At 37.7% G+C, this 18,776-nt stretch overlaps 1 protein-coding gene and 1 long non-coding RNA gene across 6 annotated transcripts in view; one reads left to right on the plus strand and one right to left on the minus strand.

Annotated features, from left to right (window-relative positions):
- The window catches only part of slc6a9 (solute carrier family 6 member 9), a 53,843-nt gene extending 47,514 nt beyond the window's left edge, over positions 1–6,329 (minus strand). Inside the window, exon 1 of the mRNA XM_046851397.1 lies at positions 6,121–6,329. The gene's annotated coding sequence lies outside the window, so the exon portion shown is untranslated. The remainder of the gene's footprint in view (positions 1–6,120) is intronic.
- A 375-nt stretch (positions 6,330–6,704) lies between these two features.
- Positions 6,705–18,776, plus strand: part of LOC124387475 — a 53,971-nt gene continuing 41,899 nt past the window's right edge. For all 5 annotated transcript variants that reach the window (XR_006926169.1, XR_006926168.1, XR_006926171.1 and 2 more), the window contains exons 1-2: positions 6,705–6,818; positions 7,052–7,151. This is a non-coding gene — a long non-coding RNA (uncharacterized LOC124387475). The remainder of the gene's footprint in view (positions 6,819–7,051; positions 7,152–18,776) is intronic.

The raw sequence follows: 18,776 nt of genomic DNA on the forward strand, positions 1-18,776 counted from the left end.
TGACAATCAAGATTCAGCAGAGCCATTTTCTATTACGGTGCGTGCAGTCAAAGGTGGATGCTGACGCAAACATATCAGCCCTTGGACAGCGACACATAACCGTTTCAGAATTCAATAAGTCATGAAAACATATCAGCGAAGAAAAGAATTTGCCTCCATAAAGTCAACATTCATAAATCACTCACACTGTTGCCCCATGGGAAAATGGTGAACGGAAAGGCTTCACAAAACCCAGTTAAAAACCGAGATTGCCCTCACTGGAATACTGACTTGCAGGTTTAATGAATTAGGTTGCTCAACTAGCACTTCTGTGAAACTCTGATGAAGTCTGATGAGTGTCCTATCCCCCTCTTCCAACTCCTGTATGTACACACAGCTCCTCAGTCACACAAAGGGAGGGTTAGAGATAGAAGTTTCTTTCAGAAAGATCATTATTTACATGTGCACATGAAGCCATATCTAACCCTTAAATGTGCCCAAATGTTTTAAAAAGGAAGAGGATAGGAAGCAACTAAGGAAAAAATCTCTGAAGAAGAAAAAACTAGAGAAATAATATGTTAGTCCCAAAGAAGACCCATTTAAAAAAAATATCAAGAAACAGCGGTTGGTGTGAAATCTTCTTTTGTTTAATGAATGGAAATGGTAACGTGTACATCTTTATAATAATAAATAATATAAACCATATCAAATAAATTATGCTTAATATGATGTAGTAAGAAAAAAAAGCTGTAAATAGGTCTTTGTGCATAATGAACATACAGTGATCTATTGTTATTTAATATACCCTAAGCTACATATATGTATTATGATTTAGCTCTGAATTTTCCTGATGTCCGTGCAAGGTTACTTTTTTGAGTACTGTTACAATTGACCTAAGCAAACCAAATTGACTTTTGGTTGCAGTGGAATTGTACATTAATGACTGACAATATGGGTGAACTTGTAGTATGAAGTAAGCAAAGTGAAATGACAAAAAAGCAAACAAATCTAACATTGTACCAACCTTTCATTCAATTTTAATTGATTCACTTTATTTTTATTTAAATTATCAGGACATGACGAGTGTACTTTTCCACTGTGTCCGAAGGAATTGTTCCTGAAAAATTTAAGAAATAATCTGTAAATCTAGCCCTATCTCAAGTCTGAATTTTGATACACCGACATCAACAGTGGACTTTAATCCATGAAGACATAAAGACTAAAGCTCTTCAGGGTGCTTTTCCGCTGACTAGACTCAATGCCTAATCCTAAATCATTCTGTGTGCATCTACCACAAAAGAGCTGATTCCCTGCCAGCAAATTTGGTTATATTCTATATTATATATAGAAGGAATAGAATAGAAATTAATGCTGGTTGGAGCAAACTCCCATTGTGCGCTGTCAAATACATCCCATTCTACATTTAGTCCCTCTTTTACTGTTATAATAACCTGCACTCTTCTGGGACATGTCCCACAAGATTTAAAATTGTGGTTTTGGAGATTTATGCTCATTCTTCAACAAAGGTTTAAGTAATGTCAGATTCTGAAAAAGGGTGAGAAGATCTAGATTGCAGACAGCATTCCAATTTATACCAAAGGTGTTCAATAGGCTTGAGGTCAGAGCTCTACAGAAGGCCACTTAAGATCTTCCACTCCAACCCATGTAAACCATATCTTTATGGAGATCAAGATCATGAAAAAGATTTGGGTCTTCTAGTTCTAATAAACGGAAAATGTAATGCTACCAAATCCACAGACATCCTAATTTCCAACTGTGTGGTAACAGTTTGGGGAAAAATCACATGGATGGAAAAGTCAGGGGTTACATTACTTTTGTCCTTATAGTGACTATATAAAAAGGCACATTTAATTTCCATTATTTAAAATTCACTAATTTAAATCAAGTGTGAAACACAAGCACAAAATGTGGATCTTAAAATTCCCACACCTAAAGGTGGCACCTACTAAACAAAATGTTTTGCAAGCATTTATTTTATTTATTTTTTATTAATAAATAAAAGTTTGACTCATTCATCAAATACAGGACAGTGTAAATCATGTGAATCAATGTTGGGTGAAAAACAGTACACACCACCTCCAAGTTTCAGACTTAATTCTGAATAGAAATCAAACAGCAAATTCAATAAAATCACATTAATATGGCTTTCAGATGCAAAACCATGAACCCTGATTGAATAACAGGGTCTGAATTTATATTTTTTACATGAAGGTAGACAATACATGGCAGAATTCATGCACAATTCATATATATACAGTACAGACCAAAAGTTTGGACACAAATTCTCATTCAAAGATTTTTCTTTATTTTCATGACTATGAAAATTGTAGAGTCACACTGAAGGCATCAAAACTATGAATTAACACATGTGGAATTATATACATAACAGAAAAGTGTGAAACAACTGAAAATATGTCATATTGTAGGTTCTTCAAAGTAGCCACCTTTTGCTTAGATTACTGCTTTGCACACTCTTGGCATTCTCTTGATGCCTACTTTGAAGAACCTACAATATGACATATTTTCAGTTCACTTTTTTGTTATGTATATAATTCCACGTGTTAATTCATAGTTTTGATGCCTTCAGTGTGACTCTACAATTTTCATAGTCATGAAAATAAAGAAAACACTTTGAATGAGCAGGTGTGTCCAAACTTTTGGTCTGTACTGTATATATACTAATTCTGCACCCACAATAAGATGTACTAATTTATTTTAAGTTTTTAAAGTTCATCAAAATATTCTAATCTTAAGTCACATCTTATCTTAAATTTATATTAACTCTTCTGAGAAATTTAAACTCTCTGCATCAACTAATAGATATTAAGAATCTTAAATCTTAGAATGAAATATAAACAAAAAAAAACTTAAACTTGAAAATTTCATCTTACCCCCTGTGCTTAGTTTTTGATTTAGAAGTTTGAAAAAGAAATGAGAATAACTGAAGCATTGGAATCTTGGATCTAATGAATTATGATCTATGTTGGATTCATGACATTTTAGTTAGAGAGTAGAGCAAGAAGAATGGGGTCAGGATCCGATTGTGTTTTCAATGCTGAAATCTGGGAGATTACTCTTGACCTAACAACACGAATAAACACATTCCTTGTTTGCAATCATCCGAGAAACGGAATACGGCAAATATGGCCATCTAATCCTGTGGCCCCATTGTAATGACAAAGGATAGGCCGATGGTCTGGATGGGAAATTCAGTGTTTGGGTTTTCTCTAATTGTGCCCAGAGGCATCAACGATACAAAAAGAGTTATGAACATCTGAGCTCTTAGTGCAGCTAATCATGTTGAAGTAATTTGTAATTAGTGATCATGCCCAATTTAATATAGACATACCACCAGTGGTCTGTTATGCAAAATGTGCTGGTTTGCTGCTACAGAAAACAGGCACATAATGGTGCATTTGATGATTCTTTTCAACTGGTGGAAAAAAATTGGGGGAAAATTCAAACGAGTGCATTTAGAGTCACATGACAAGATGAGTGGCTTGTTAAGAATGATTGCATCATGCTCTCTCAACACAAGAATAAAGCTCGCAGGCTTGGATTTAAACTGCTGTGTTGCACTTAAAGCACTTTTTCACATGTCACATCAGCAAGGCAAAACCCACACATTACGCCTGACAAGAGATTGTGGTAAAAAGGAAATAAAGCTTCCCGTCTGCAAGGGAAGGACGTTTAGTGTTGACAGTGTGTGGTATTCCGCACTGATAGACCGCATCTGGTGAAAAACACAAAAAAAAAAGCAGATACTGGGCTCAGCGATGATGCCCCCAAGAATGCTATCAAAGCCTAAACCTGGTAGAAAGCCTTGCTCCAAACATGTTAGTATCCTTATTACATCTTCTTATTGGTCTCCTAATTTTATAACCAGATTTGATTGATAAGACTGTTAATGGACATTGGACATAATTTCCCATCTTTCCTTATGACCTTTTTTGTAACATATAAACTTACATACTACTAGTTGTAAAGCCAATGGGCAAAAATTATATCGCTGAAGTCAATGTAAAGGTGGTGGTGGTATAAAACAATACTATAGTAATAACTAATAAGTATTACATTTAAACCACATATTCCAACATTAAATCCCAGAAACTCCCAGGTAGATTTTATTTTAGTTCCATATTTACCTCCACTTCTAGATCTAAATAAACCGATCCCACTGTAGAGATAAACATCTCTATACCGAGGTTAGGAGAGCTTGAGCCTGAACTGAAAAAAATGTGGACTGGCTGGTTTTAGAGTCTAATGGCTACAGATGCTATAGAATCTGTCAGTTTGGTGCCTTTAATCATTTTAACTTTGTGTCCCATAAATACAAAAAAGATTTATATGTTATAAAGCAAATTTGTGACAGATACAAATTTAAAATACTGATTATGCTATTTAAATGGGTGCAATAATTATTTGGTTATATATGAAGATATTGAGCAGTTTACACCTGATTATTTCAGTTACAGGATATGCAAAAAAAATTGATTGTAATCAAGGTAATGCTATACAAAATTGTTAAAATTATGAGAACTCTTTTAGCTTGAGCGTCCAGTCAAATAAACCAATAGCTATATGAATGAAACAATAAATATAACAACGTCCACCACTGTAGCAAAACATCAGCAACAAAATAAAAACCCTGGTTGCACTGCTACACTCTGTACATTTACTTCCAACCAAATAATCAGTTGGTAAATAGATCAATGGCTCAGTAGGAATGAAATTAAAACACCTCAATCGGACTGACTGAACCCAATATAAATGACATTTCTATCCAATTGAAAAGGGGATGGTGTAGATTTGAAATAAAAAAATAGGTGAAAACAGCTTGGAAATGACTGATCCGACTATTTGCTTCAAAAATACCTTGTGCACATGTGCAGCCTTCTCATCTTTTTTCCTGCACATAAAGTTTTTTGGAATTTCATCTGGAAAATTGTTTCAATGCAAATGTAAACATATATCTGAACAGAGAATGTTTAGAGTAGATATATACAGTACTGTGAAAATCTTTAGTCGTAATGAATTTGTTCGAATTGACAAACATCAGTGCATTTTTTTCCTTATTGCTGAGGTGATTCCATAAAGGACATATCTCATGTCTCTTTATTTTTTCCCTATTTTATTCAACCTTGTAATCTAGCTTTAAAATGATAATCTTAAAAAAAAAAAAAAAAAAAAAAAGGTACACCCTATGCACCGTCCCAGGTTAAACATACAAACTGAAGGTACTACCAAATATTGTACTTTTATTTCTGAATGTGTTTTCCACGAATCCCTGGAAAAATTTCTAATCCTTACTTTTGAGATCATTGTTATTTAGCAACACCCTTGTTCTACATACATCAACTACATTCACAGCACATTTACAACCGTAAAAGTTTCTTCGTTTGACGTTTAGTTTTTTGTTTTCTTTCAGAAAGGTTCGAAATTGAGCCATTTTTCTGTATCGAACGAACCTTGAACACCTGAAGAAACATTTTTAATGCATTCTAAAGTATAAAGGAATCATTTTGAAGTGTTCCCATGAAAAAAATGATACATTTGTTAGAATTATTCCTAGTATTTTCCTTCAGAGAGTTACCCTGAAAGAATGGGGGGAAAAGAAAACAAATTTAAAAGTTGGCAAAGGTTCACAGATCATGATCATAATAATATTATTATCATGACCATAATATTAGGAGTATATTAGTGTGTTTATTTTGGCTTTCTACCTCCCATTCTGCAACACTCCAGAGGTGCAAGGGATTCGCCACGTGGTTAGAGAACACACTAAACACCTCACTGATTAGGTTTCTGTCAAAGCTTTGGCAAATGGCCAAGTTTTTATCATCATTTTTCGGATAAACCTATAAAAAAAGCTTTTTGACGGCAACACTGTAACCGACCCGCCTCCTGTATTATCATTAATACATAATAATACATTGTTATTATATTTAACACCAAATTACCCCATATAATAAATGATATAGATGGTATAAAATGAATGCATTCCGACTTCTAAATACATTAGACCTAAACAGGATTAAAGATTTTCAAAACCGGACTTTTAAAAGATCACTGTTTACAATGATCACTGTTTACAATTTACAATTCATTCATTGCTCTTACCATCACTCGGTCCCTTGTGTTCTACTGGTCAGAAATGAGAATTTCATTACAAAAGTGTAGTTTAAAAAAAAATGCACATATGATTTAGCACCAAATTCTCCGGCTAACATCTCAGCACCTCCCCAAGTCAGACCCTCCTTTTTTGGTCGAAACAGAATATTGAAGTAGCCGCGGTGGCGGTGGTGGTGGTGGTGCGCCCCTCCTCCAGCCATGTGGCCAAACAGAAACAGCCGGCAGCTAAAAGTCATTCACCTTCACTCGATACAACCGTCTGAGCCAATGGTGTTAAACATAATTATTAAAGGGGGCCAGAAACCAAATACTGGCTTAAAGTAAAGGGTCAAACACTGGCAACATTTATAAACAAGACAAACAAGATATAAAATAAAGTGTGGAAATAAAACAGAACGTAAAAGCAGTACATTCATAGTTTTTGTCAAGATTTGGGGGGGATCCTTTTAAGTTTCCACCCTTTTGTATTTTTCTTTTCGTGTTTATCCCTGTTTTGACCACCAGATGTCACCATTTGTGTACTTGTGTCCCTAATTGGTCGCTTATTGTTTGCACCTGAGTCCTGTGTGCATTAAAGTTCCCCACTTTTGTCTCAGTTTCTTTGCTTGATCTTTAGAGATGTGTGGTTTGTTTCCCTTGTTTGTTTTCATGATGTGAGGTCTCCTGCCATAATTGTTCCTGAGTTTGTAAGTTCTTGAGAACATTATGATTTTGCTTTCTTGAGTTGTGGACTGATCTTTGCTCCTTTCTTCATTTCTGAGTCTGTCTTTGCACTTGGGTTCACACACGCCCTTGTGGCAAACTCCTTAAACTCTTACCTTTCACAAGGTTAACCACAGTTCAAAGCCCAAACCTGACACATTTGTCTGAGCAGGATGGTTGGCATCATTTCTTGACTCTCAGTTCATCTATGTTTCAGGGTTAGGTGCTGTGGTGGAGAACAGATGGTGCGCATCAGTGAGAAGACTCCTGTGTGTGCTATTGTTCACCTTCATAATGGAGAAAAAGTCCTCACACAGGTATGTACTCTACTTCCAAACATGCAGAGTGTTAGAGCAGCCTGTAGGCAGAGATGGGAAGTGTAGAAACTGTGCAGTGACCACAGAGTCAAGCTTTTATCAGTAATAAAGAATAGAGAATCATTTCACAGGCTGGATATAATAGATTCTTGGGACAGAAGTGATTAAGCTGATTCCTTAAAGCCGTTTGTAAATATTGTGTAGAATGTAATTTCATTCCTAATTCCACATTAACTACAGCATGCAACCTAAATACATAATATATATTTATAACATTATATAATACACAATTTATGCAACTAACAAAATTGTATTTTGCTTGTCCTTTTAGTGTTTTCGAGAACATTAATGATTTACTATTAAAGGATGTCCTCGGGTTATAAAAAAAGGTTATTAAGACAAAAGTATGTAAATGAATATCCAATATATTTTATACTTATTAATACTTCATTACACTATTGTCCTGTGTAATTATTGCCCTGTATTGGCCTTTATTGTTTAATAATCTGTGTTCCACATTCCACATTCTTCTATGTAGAAGAATGGCAATATGAATGTGCAAAATGTTTCTTTATTACATTTATTTTTATTATTGATCATTTATAGGTATTAACTATTTTTCCTAGTGGTAGAAAGCCACAATGGATCTCTCAGAGTAAATATGAGAAATTACTGCATTATTCATCAGAGGTCAAGGACAACAACAATACCAGTAATCACCTTCTAGCTACTTTGCAGTATGTAAAGTAGGGCTAATGTCCCTGTAGAGCATAACATAAGTGCTATTAACTTAACTTATTCACGTTTGGTATTAAATGCGTAGAAATATTGACATTTTGCCCTGTTTTGGGTCTGCAATCTCATGCTCTCATGCTTGCATATTTCTAAGCCTTTCACTTCTTTTTACATTTTTTTTTTATATATAAAACAGCTTACATTGTGACTTCTCTACCCAAAGGCAAGGTTTCTGCAGGACCTGCACATATTTCCATATTTATAGCAGCTTTAAGCCTGTTTTATACAGTCATTGGGCTTACTCTGTATGTACTGCCATGTGCCCACCCTTTATGCTAAATGTGAATGGAAGATCCGGCACAGCAGCAGGCTGTAAGGCATGCAGTCCTGGTTATGTTCAGTTCATTTGTATGCGTACACCACAGACGAGCCGCATTCCCTCAGCCTGAGCCCTTCAAAAAAAAAAAAAAAAAAAACACCCTGTAGCCCTTGCACCACTTCAGATGGATCTGTTCTTAACAAATTTAGCATCGTTATCAAGCATGGATATCGCCATTAGTGTGGTTCTTATCCCTGCAGCGAAAACACTTAGTAAACCTTCTGAAATGTTAACCAAACATGGGCCCATGGGATTGTGGGTTTGTGAGGTGCTATCAAGGGCAATACTATGGGTCCCCCAACATAGCACACAAATACTCCCTGAACCAAAACAGACATGACTGAATTCTTTCTTTTATTAGAGTAAGCAATTCACAAATAAAACACTTTATATATATATATATATATATATATATATATATATATATATATATATATATATATATATATATATATATATATATATATATATATATTTTTTTTTTTTTTTTTTGCTGCTCCCAGTAGGGGTCGCCACAGTGGATCATCTATCTCCATTCCCCTCTGTCCTCTACATCTGCCTCTTTTAAACCAACTACCTGCATGTTTTCCCTTTACCACCTCCATAAACCTCCTCCTTGGCCTTCCTCTTTTCCTTTTTCCAGTGGCTCCATCCTCAGCATTTTCCTACTGATATACCACATGTCCCTCCTCTGCACATGTCCAAACCATCTCAATCGCGTCTCTCTCGCTTTGTCGCCAAATCGTCCTACATGCACGGTACCTTTTAATAAACTATCATTCTAATCCTGTCCATCCTAGTCACTCCCAATGAAAATCCCAGCATTTTCAGCTCTGCCACCTCCAGCTCCATCTCCTGTATTTTAAGGTCTCTAAACCATACAACATAGCAGGTCTCACCACAGTCCTATAAACTTTCCCCTTCACTCTTGCTGATACCCTTTTATCATGCTGTCCTCATACATGTCCTGCACCACCCTCACATACTTCTGTGCCACACCTGACTACCTCATACAATACCACAACTCCTCTCTCTCCGATTACCTTCCAAAATCTTGTTAAACAATCTGGTTAAAAACTCCTCTGCATCTCTCCTAAACAGCTCCATGCTTCTACTGGTATGTCATCTGGTCCAACTAACTTTCCACTCCTCATCCTCTTAATAGCTGCTCTCACTTCATCCTAACTAATCCTATCCACTTTCTGCTTCACCATCTCCACACTATCCAACCTTTCTTTCTTCCTCATTCATCAGCTGCTCAAAATACTCCCTCTACCTTCTCAACACTCTCTTCACTAGTCAACACATTTCCATCTCCATCCTTTATTGCTCTAACTTGCAGCACATCCTTCCCAGCTCGGTCCCTCTGCCTGGCCAATCAGTACAAATCCTTTTCTCCTTCCTTAGTGTCCAACTTCTCATACAGCTCCTCATATGCCTTTGCCTTTTGCTTTAGCCACATCCCCCTTCACCTGCTGCTGCATCTCCTTGTACTCCTGCCTACTTTTCTCATCACTCTGTCGATCCCAATTCTGTTAATCCAACCTCTTTTTCCTTATGCTCTCCTGTACTTTTCCATTCCACTACCACATCTCTTTGTCTTCCTTTCTATTTTCAGAAGTAACACCAAGTACCTTCCTAGCTGTCTCCCTTATCACTCCTGCAGTAGTTGCCCAATCACCCAGCACGTCTTCCCTGAATCTCAAACTACAGTCTTCCTTTAGCGGTTTCCACCATCTGGTTCTTTTTTCAGTCCCCACTCTCCTCCTCATCTTTTTAACCTCCAAAGCCATCCTACAGACCACCATCCGATGCTGTCTAGCTACACTGTCCCCTGCCAGCACCTTACAGTCTCCAATCTTTTTCAGGTTGCCTCTCCTGCATAGTCCACCTGTGTGCACCTTCCTCCACCCTTATGCATCACCCTATGTGCCTCCTTCTTCTTAAAATAAGTATTAACCACAGCCATTTCCACCCTTTTAGCAAAATCTACCACTATCTGCCCTTCCACATTCCTCTCCTTAAAGCCATATTTACCCATCACCTCTTCATCACCTCTGTTCCCTTCACCAACATGCTCCCATGCCTCAATTACCAATCATTCATTCCTAGGTACACCTTCTACCACTTCATCTAACTCACTCCAGAATTTTTCCTTTTCCTCCTTACAACCCATTAGAAGAGCATAATTACTTCTTATTTCCTTGCTGTAGACGTCGTCCTCCTCTCCGTCTCCTTCCTTGGTCAAGAGTAGCACAATTTCCACTGATACGCTGTTGTTAACCCGGGTCTCGACTGTTCCAGTATGGAATTATGGTTTGTGATCAACATTTGATTTGCCATGTTTTATGCTGGATGCTCTTCCTAACGCAACCCTCCCCATTTACCTGGGCTTGGGACCCGCACTAAGAATGCACTGGCTTGTGCAACCCTATTGGCTGGGTTAAGTTAATAATAAGCTATAGTAGATTATTATGTATAGGTAAGTCACCAGTGGGGTTCTGTACCATTGCTATCATGATTATGCAAAAAGAAAAAAAAAATCCTTATTATTAGATAATCAGTGTGTCCTCCTGGCCATAAGACAGACCTGCACATTACCAATTCTTATTCTTTGATGACAGACAAAGGTGGACATCAGCTGCAATATTGTGTGTTGACTGACAAAAGAGCTGATGTTTCCTTGCTCCTGCTGATTTTTTCACAGTTAAATTAATTAATTAACTATTGCTAAATGCTCTTCAGATAGACAGCCATTAACACATTTTATAACGAATTAAATTCCTTTAATTTCAATTTGTATAAAATAATGGATTGCAATTAGTGCTACACAGGAAAGAATGAGTTACTTCAATTTTTTCATCCACTTTGCACCATATGCCAGGTTACTGGTTCACAAACACAAAGAAGCTGGTTTATTAATGTTTCAAGATTCAGATTAACATAATGAAGTGGATACTCAACCTCAGATTATTAGAAAGAGTTAGGGAAAAGATTTAATAATACAAAAATTAACGGTAATTAACGTCTGCTGTAGTCGAACCCAGTGCCTCACATTTGCAGGGTAAATCTTTAACAAAGCAACCCTTTCTTCCACGACTCAAACAAATGGTCATCTAAATTCCTGGTGGTCTTTATATGCAAAAAAAAACCTGCTTATGCTATTTTCACAATTGGCTCAAATACTTGAGTCTGCACCCAGGACAGCTTTTGAGCTGAGTTTCAACATGTGACAAAAAAATGCCTTATTTATTAGAGGTTTACTTTAACTGTTTTAAGTCAAGCAGTGAAGAGCAGTCTTTTCATTTAAATTTATTCTTTACTTCATATATTGGAAAAGGACCTGTAATTTTAGTTCACACACAATGACAAACATGCAAGGGTTTGGTTGCAGTGGGTTCCAGACCACCAATTTTAGAAAGACAATGAAGTTGTTCCCTAGAAACGGCTCACACACACCATCAAGCATAATGAACTCTCAAAGCAAACAGTCAGAAGTCTGTCACATATTTTATGATGCACTATACTTTAGTAATAATAGCTGCTGGTTTTGTGAAGGTTTGAGTAGTTTTTTAATGTTGTGTGCCATTCAACTGAGATGCAACCTTGTGAGTCTGGCAAGCACTGTTTAGTTATGTATTACATAATGTAAAGTATTTTAATATAACCGAAACATCTTCAGAGCTTTCATTACAAAATCAGTCCCGTCATCTGTACCAGATTCAATTATTTTTTTATTTGCATAGCGCTTTCTCAAAGCAGCGTTACACAGATAATGTGATTAAAAGTGAATATGTTCTTTATAAGTAAGTTTGTCCCTGATGAGCAAGCCGGTGGTGACTATGGCAAGGAAAAACTCCCCGAGATGGAACCAGACTCAAGAGGGAACCCATCCTCATCTGGGTTGCACCGAATGTCTATTTGTAGCAGATATACGATGTTGTGGGGTACAGTGATGATGATCAGAAGTGAATAGTAGTCCTAAGTCAGTGTAGGAGACTGTTGACATTAACTACAGTCCAATCCATCCTTAAAGCTCCCGTTCTTACTCCAGAATTTCATGGAACCACCCAAGGTGTTGATGAGAAACCGTCCCAAGCTGCACAGAGTGGCTTCCAATCGAAGAGAACACTATCCAGAGGCAGGCCTGGACGAAGTGGGAAGATCCACGGAGGGGGGAGGGGCAGGAACAGTGGTCACTGGAGCCTCAGGAGTATGTTTAACTCGACAGAGAGAGAGTAAGGGAGAGAGTAAGGGAGAGAGAAAGGGAGAGAAGAGGGGTAAGAGGAGGAGAAGTATATGGATTATTATGTGTCCTTATTGTTGTATAAAAGTTAATGTCACTGTGCAGTTTGGACTCCAGCAAGACTCGCTATGGCAGCATAACTACAGTTGTGTTCAAAATTATTCAACCCCCACTGAAATTGATTGTTTTGGTCGGTTTGACATTGATTATGATCATTCAGTCATCCTGCTTACAATTAAATCAAAGAGGCACGTGTAGGTCAGACAAATATAACAACATTTATAATGAAATAACCACAAATGTCTTTTCTGAGCTCACATCATTATCAGTTTTATTCAACCCCCAAGTGACATTCAATCTTAGTACTTAGTACAACATCCTTTTACAGTTATAACAGCTTTTAAACGTGAAGCATAGCTTGACACAAGTGTCTTGCAGCGATCTATGGGTATCTTCGCCCATTCATCATGGGCAAAAGCCTCCAGTTCAGTCACATTCTTAGGCTTGCGCACTGCAACTGCTTTCTTTAAGTCCCACCAGAGGTTCTCAATCGGATTTAAGTCTGGTGACTGCGATGGCCACTTCAAAATGTTCCAGCCTTTAATCTGCAACCATGCTCTAGTGGACTTGGAGGTATGCTTGGGATCATTGTCCTGTTGAAAGGTCCAACGTCTTCCAAGCCTCAGGTTTGTGACGGACTGCATCACATTGTCATCCAATATCTCCTGGTACTGAAGAGAATTCATGGTACCTTGCACACGCTGAAGCTTCCCAGTACCTGCAGAAGCAAAACAGCCCCAAAGCATGATTGACCCCCCGCCATGCTTCACAGTAGGCAAGGTGTTCTTTTCTTCATAGGCCTTGTTCTTCCTCCTCCAAACATAGCGTTGATCCATGGGCCCAAACAGTTCTAATTTTGTTTCATCAGTCCACAGAACACTATCCCAAAACTTCTGTGGTTTGTCCACATGACTTTTGGCATACTGCAGTCGACTCTTCTTATTCTTTGGGGACAGCAAGGGGGTGCGCCTGGGAGTTCTGGCATGGAGGCCTTCATTACGCAGGGTGCGCCGTATTGTCTGAGCAGAAACTTCAGTACCCACATCTGACAAATCTTTTCTCAGTTCCTCAGCAGTCACACGGGACTTTTCTCCACTCTACGCTTCAGGTAGCGCACAGCAGTCGAAGTCAGCATCTTCTTTCTGCCACGACCAGGTAGCGTTTCAACAGTGCCCTTTGCCTTGAATTTGCGAATGATGCTTCCTATGGTGTCTCTTGGTATGTTTAACATCTTTGCAATCTTCTTATAGCCATTGCCCTTCCTGTGAAGAGTAATCACCTGTTCTCTTGTCTTCCTGGACCATTCTCTTGACCTCACCATGTTTGTAACCACACCAGTAAATGTCTAGAAGGAGCTGAGTATCACAGTCATTTTAAAGCTGCCTAATTGGTGCTTATTAGGCTTTATTGCTGCTCCCTGATATCCACAGGTGTTTTCAATACCTGATTGAAAACACTTCATTGAACCTCTGTTCTTCAGAGTGGTAGTCTTTAAGGGGTTGAATAATTGTCAATGAAGAATTCACAAAAGAAACATTTACTACTGTATTACAAAACTAATTGATATCATTTTAGTTGCACATGGTTCTTTAGAAGTCCTTGTAGGATTTCATTCTGAATACAATTACAAATGTACACTAAATTCCCTAAAACCATTTACAGCATTGGGGGTTGAATAATTTTGAACACAACTGTAAAAGGGAGAACCAGAAGGTAACACAGACATGAGGGATCTCTGGGATAAGAGATGACCCACCACACCACCGTCAACAAACCTGAGTGAACGTGTGAATGACAGCATACAAATATCCCAGTTCACCAAACACAATCTACTGATCAAAGACTTAATAAATATGTTTTTAACTTTGACTTGAACACTGAGACTGTGTCTGAGTCCCGAACACTGATTGGAAGGCTGTTCCATAACTGTGGGGCTTTATAAGAGAAAGATCTGCCCCCTGCTGTAGTCTTCGTTATTTGAGGAACCAACAGATAGCCTGCACCTTTTGATCTATGTAGGTGTGGAGGATCATACTGGTACAGAAGTTCACTCAGATACTGCGGTGCGAGAGCGTTAAGTGCTTTATACATCAGTAGTAGTATTTTATAATCAATGTGAGATTTGATTGAAAGCCAGTGTAGACTGAATAAAACAGAAGTGATGTGGTCTCTTGCTGCTGCATTCTGAACTAACGAAAGCTTATTTATGCACTTACTTGCACACCCAGACAGTAAAGTGTTACAGTAGTCTAAACCATGAAGTAACAAAAGCATGAACTAGTTTTTCTGCATCCTGTAACGACATCATAGCTCTAATTTTAGCAATATTTCTAAGGTGAAAGAAGGCGATAATGGTAATATTATTCACGTGAGCCTCAAAGGAAAGACTAGGGTCAATAATAACACCAAGGTCTTTGACAGCCGTACACGCTGAAACAGAAACACCATCCAGAGATGCTACGTAGAAATATGATCTAACATACTTTTCAGTATGTCATTGAACAGCACCTATCAAACGCAAAAAAAAACAACCCAAAAAACACTACCTCATCTGGAGCTTCATAAAGTTACCAGAGGATCCCTTTTCCACACAAAAAAAATCCGACCTACAATAATACATGCAGGTCATACAGTTCATTAAGGCCATAAGATTTATGTAATCTTCATTTAGATTTTTACCTCCAGATAGAACAGTACACATTCCGATGAATCAAATGGCTTCTTTTTCTTAAAAACATAATCCTGTTTATGGAAAACAACTGGCTAGTTTTCATAGTAACATGGCTTACCCCTGCATTTTTTTTCTGGGTGACAAAGTACACTGAACATTTTATTATGCAGTAAAAATTTTAAATTTTTGAGAAAACATTAAGTTAATGATTGTACAATACATTATTTGTACCTTTAGTAAATATGCTTTACCTAGAGAAGTGATTACAGTGCAAAACACTATCAACATTTGTATGATATATTTTCCATCTTGTTTTCATCAGTCCTAGATCTTCTGTTTAAAAAAAAAAATCAGTCATAAAGCTTAGAACTAGAATTAATGCATGGCTTCTTCTTTATCTACATTAATTGTTACATATCATATACAAGGCAATACAGTATGTTTACAGTATTGCCTTGTAGTTTACAGTATCATCACCAGCAGCCAAACATATGCTCAATGCAGTGTTCCTTTTCTGGCCAGTTCTCACAAGATTTGTGCATTGATGAACTCAAGTTCAATCAATGACTGAGTCTATCATAAGAACAGTATTTTAAAAAATGGAAAGTTAAAAATTATAAAGTCTAAGAGTAGTCTTCAACTGTACAATTTGGGTGAGTTTGTGCCCATAACAATCACAGATTCTTGTTCCTGGCTGACAGAAGTGGAACCTAGTGAGGTCTGCTACTTTAGAAGCTCATTCTCCTCAACATCTGATGTATTCTGATAAGCTTTTCTACTCACCATGGATAATAAGGTGCTTTTTGGACTTGCTATATAATTCCACTGCAAATTTTTCATCCTCCTTTGAGCATCCTTATCAAAAAGGTATTTTAACCTACAGACCCTCTGTATGTCCAGATGTTTAACACCATAGACTCTAGAAACTGTTTGTAAAATCCTAAAAGATAATCAGTTAAAAAAAGTATTTAATCAGTCCCTCTAGTACATAAACCATGTCACAGTCACAGAGATTACACTCCCTCTAATATTTTATATAAATATTACCTAAAACTCTTGACCAGTATCTACAAGTATTGCACTGCTGACAAATGATTGGCTGTTTGGAAAACTGAAGAAATTAGCAGATGTACAGGTGTTCCTAGTAAAATGGACAGTGAATATATACAGTGCATTGCAAAAACATTCATACCCTTTTGAATATTTTCACATTGTCATGTTTTAAGCACAAACTTTAATTTATTTAATTGGGAGTTTATGTGACAAACCAACACAATATTGCATAATTGTGAAGTGGAAGAACAATGATACATGATCTTAAAGATTATTTACAAATACAAATCTGAAAAGTGTGGTGTGCATATGTATTCAGCCACTTTTACTCTGAAACCCCTAAATAAAATCCAGCACAATCAACTGCCTTTAGAAGTCACCTAATTAGTTATTAGAATCTACCTGTGTGTACTTAAATCCCAGTATACAGTGAGTAAAATAATTATTTGAACATTCTGCTATTTTGCAAGTTCTCCCACTTAGAAATCATGGAGGGGTCTGAAATTGTCATCGTAGGTGCATGTCCACTGTGAGAGACATAATCTAAAAAAAAAAAATCCAGAAATAACAATGTATGATTTTTTTAACTATTTATTTGTATGATACAGCTGCAAATAAGTATTTAAACACCTGAGAAAGTCAATGTTAATATTTGGTACAGTAGCCTTTGTTTGTTATTACAGAGGTCAAATGTTTCCTGTAGTTTTTCACCAGGTTTGCATACACTGCAGGAGGGATTTTGGCCCACTCCTCCACACAGATGATCTCTAGATCAGTCAGGTTTCTGGCCTGTCACTGAGAAACACGGAGTTTGAGCTCCCTCCAAAGATTCTCTATTGGGTTTAGGTCTGGCTAGGCCATGCCAGAACCTTGATATGCTTCTTACAGAGCCACTCCTTGGTTATCCTGGCTGTGTGCTTCGGGTCATTGTCATGTTGGAAGACCCAGCCTCGACCCATCTTCAATGCTCTAACTGAGGGATGGAGGTTTTTTCCCAAAATCTCGCAATACATGGCCCCGGTCATCCTCTCCTTAATACAGTGCAGTTGCCCTGTCCCATGTGCAGAAAAACACCCCAAAGATGATGCTACCACCCCATGCTTCACAGTAGGGATGGTGTTCTTGGATGGTACTCATCATTCTTCTTCCTCCAAACACGTTTAGTGGAATTATGACCCAAAAGTTCTATTTTGGTCTCATCTGACCACATGACTTTCTCCCATGACTCCTCTGGATCATCCAAATGGTCATTGGCAAACTTAAGAAGTGCCTGGACATGTGCTGGTTTAAGCAGGGGAACCTTTCGTGCCATGCATGATTTAAAACCATGACGTACACTTAGTGTACCAACAGTAACCTTGGAAACGGTGGTCCCAGCTCTTTTCAGGTCATTGACCAGCTCCTCTCGTGTAGTTCTGGGCTGATTTCTCACATTCCTTAGGATCATTGAGACCCCACGAGGTGAGATCTTGCATAGAGCCCCAGTCCGAGGGAGATTGACAGTCATGTTTAGCTTCCATTTTCTAATGATTGCTCCAACAGTGGACATTTTTTCACCAAGCTGCTTGGCAATTTCCCCTTAGCCCTTTCCAGGCTTGTGGAGGTGTACAATTTTGTCTCTAGTGTCTTTGGACAGCTCTTTGGTCTTGGCCATGTTAGTAGTTGGATTCTTACTGATTGTATGGGGTGGACAGGTGTCTTTATGCAGCTAACGACCTCAAACAGGTGCATCTAATTTAGGATAATAAATGTAGTGGAGGTGGACATTTTAAAGGCAGACTAACAGGTCTTTAAGGGTCAGAATTCTAGCTAATCGACAGGTGTTCAAATACTTATTTGCAGCTGTATCATACAAATAAATAGTTTAAAAATCATTTATTGTGATTTCTGGATTTTTAATTTTTTTTAGATTATGTCTCTCACAGTGGACATGCACCTACGATGACAATTTCAGACCCCTCCATGATTTCTAAATGGGAGAACTTGCAAAATAGCAGGGTGTTCAAATACTTATTTTCCTCACTGTAATTACAGCTGCTCTGTGAAGGCCTCAGAGGTTTGTTAGAGAACATTAGTGAGCATGTTCTCTACTGTCTGGTGTGACTAATAACACACCATATAAAACATTATATGTTTAAATGTTATAAAAACATTTCCCAAGCTTTAAACATCTCACCAAGCACTGTTTAATCCATCATCCAAAAATGGAAAGAGTATGGCACAATTGCTAACCTACCAAAACTGACAGCCCGGGCAAGGAGAGCATTGATCAAAAAAGCAGCCAGAAGGCCAATGGTAACTCTGGAGGAGCTGCAGAGATCCATAGCTCAGGTGGAAGAGTCTGTCCAAAGGACACTATTAGTCATGCACTCCACCATTCTGGCTATTATTGGAAGGAACAGCCTTCCAATCAGTGTGTGTTTAGGGCCCAGACACAGTCTCAGTGTTCAAGTTTAAGCTGAAAACATATTTATTTAGTCG

The sequence above is a fragment of the Silurus meridionalis genome, chromosome 6 (assembly GCF_014805685.1).
Source record: "Silurus meridionalis isolate SWU-2019-XX chromosome 6, ASM1480568v1, whole genome shotgun sequence".
Taxonomy (NCBI): Eukaryota; Metazoa; Chordata; class Actinopteri; order Siluriformes; family Siluridae; genus Silurus; species Silurus meridionalis.